Source organism: Clarias gariepinus, chromosome 16, assembly GCF_024256425.1.
Source record: "Clarias gariepinus isolate MV-2021 ecotype Netherlands chromosome 16, CGAR_prim_01v2, whole genome shotgun sequence".
Lineage (NCBI taxonomy): Eukaryota > Metazoa > Chordata > Actinopteri > Siluriformes > Clariidae > Clarias > Clarias gariepinus.
In genome coordinates, this window is record NC_071115.1 from 1,646,276 (window position 1) to 1,648,819 (window position 2,544).

Sequence of the window (2,544 nt, forward strand, 5' to 3'; positions counted from 1 at the left end):
GCAATGGTGTAATTTTTCTTTTGCAAGGTTGGGGCGGGGGGCTTGGTGAGGGGGGTAGAAAAGTACTTTACTGATGTGAGTGTGTGCGTTAGAGAGAGAGAGAGAGAGAGAGACTGAAATAGAGCAAGCAGTAGATTTGTTTAATGGCTGTTTCTGCCAAACCGTGTCAGAGTGTTAATTTTAACTACTCCAATATGTCATGGAGCCATACAGCGTCCCCTCGGTGCCAGCTTCAGCTACCAGATGGCATGGTTTGGCTGTTTTTCCTGGCAGAAAACACCATCAGGCTGACCGCATGCGCACAACCGTTTTGCACGAGTGCTTCTCAGATAACACACACACACAGTCATGTATATACGCTACATACACACCGTATTACCTGGACTGTGACGTCATTTAATTTACACACCGATCAGACGTTGAGACTTGTATATGCACGTTGTAATGTTTTGAATTCTAGTCTCCTGCTCGTTTTAACAGTATAACCGTCTACCAGGAGTTCACGCCATTGAGCAACAAAGTCATTAATTTGCCATTAAGTTGATCATTAATTCTCTGTGCACTCCGCACATGCACAACGCCGAGCTGCGAGTCATTCTGTGCAGGCGATTAGCTCTAGTAAGAACAATCCTGTGGCGCACGCTAACAAGCAATGAAGAGAAACATTGTGTTGGGTTTAACTACAATAGACCTGGCAATCCCTTAATGCCGTACGCAGGTATGGCGTCTTAAATCCTCCTTAATAAAAATTAAACGGTCTGATGAGCTGATCTGTATATGCATCTAGATGTTTTGAACCTTTACTGATACGTAACTGGCAACCCTAGCAGCGCCACCCCTTTCCTGTGCATCTTACACTGGGAATGTTTCTGCACATAGTCATGTGTTTTTAGAGCAAATTTTAGAATTTATAGGATATAGATATATATATATATATATATATATATATAGATATAGGAATAATTTTAAATGTCATAATATTTAAACAGGGGTAAAAATCATTGTTTTCACTCCATACCACTAGAAGCTGCAGATTTATTTTTTTAACCGATAGTTGTTAACACATTAACAATCAGTAATCAATTAATAATTAATACTAAGGCTTTTTCTTGTTTGTATCTTTTATTCAAACAGATCTAGTTGCACAGTCTCGACGAAGTTTGTTACGTACAACAAATTAGCAAGACAGAAATCATTTAAACAAACTGAATAAAACTGGAAAAATGTACGCTTCCCATTCAAAAACAAACCCACAAAAAATACAGCGAACTGTACATGCGCCCTATTATGGTACAAAAATTCTGGGAATCGAGAATATGCGAGCTACAAAATAGTATTGCATACTATTTTGTAGCTTGCATATTGAGCAATCACTAACACATTTATAATTGTTTAATTAATAGATTAATGATTGCTCATTAACATTCCTAGCAAATATACAACAAAATGATCTAATACTTTATAGCTATTAACATTTTATACTAAAGGATTCAAATGTCGAAGCCAAGCCATGCCCACAAGATGACATCATCAAACTCCATCATCATCATCATATGGTCAGGTGTGTATGTGTTTATACAGTGACATTTTGTCCAGTTCAGTAAAAGAATTGTCCAGAAGTTGTTCAGGAGATGAAGGAATCACCTCACCGGTAAGGTCGCTCAAATGAAAAAGTGTCACTGGTGCTCAGGATGGACCTCTGAAATGGGAGGAGTCTTGGGTGCATGCTGATGACATCATATGTAAAAAAAAAAAAAAACGCCTACCACCAGAAGTGCGAGAACTCGAGGGCAGGGCGGGTAAAGAGAGGCGACACGTACACTGTGCTTGTTAGCAGTATTGTTGTGTTCTTCACAGTTTCTGAGATCTGTGTAATGTGCACTCGGAGAACAAGACACCATGATGGTGATGATGATGGAGCAGTCGAGTGATCTGAGTGGCCATGAGATAAGGAGTGTGATGCGTGGATGTTTTATATCATCATGCTGTTGAACCATCCACACATCATTGATATTTTTAGTAACATGCTATTGAAATATGAAGAATGTGCCCCCCCAACAAGCATACTCATATATGGTTCTTTCTCTATGAAATGTCTCCATATCCCGTCCGTTGAATTAAACTTACTGGCCTGACCCTGTTTCGGCATGACAATGTCCCTGTCCATAACGAGCTCCATGCTGTGATGAGTGTTTTGGAGTGATGGAACTCAAGTGTGTCCTGCACAGAACCCTGACTAGACTCAACCCTACTGAATTCATCAGCGTTGGGGTGAACTGCAGCCTAGAATCCGGGGACGAGGAACTCTGTCCCATACAAAAAGTAACAGCTGATAACCCCCCCCCCCCCCCCTCTTTAAATAGACATAAAGAAATCTCTGTCTATTTCAGTAAGTCATGTTAACCCACCTGAAATTTAGAAGGTGATAGTTGAACAGAAAAGAAGAAACAGCTAGAGGAAAAAACGCTTGCATGGGAAACAGGAAATCATTTAAACAAACCCAACTCAAAGTTAAACTAGATTCAGTCTTTATTATGGGACAAA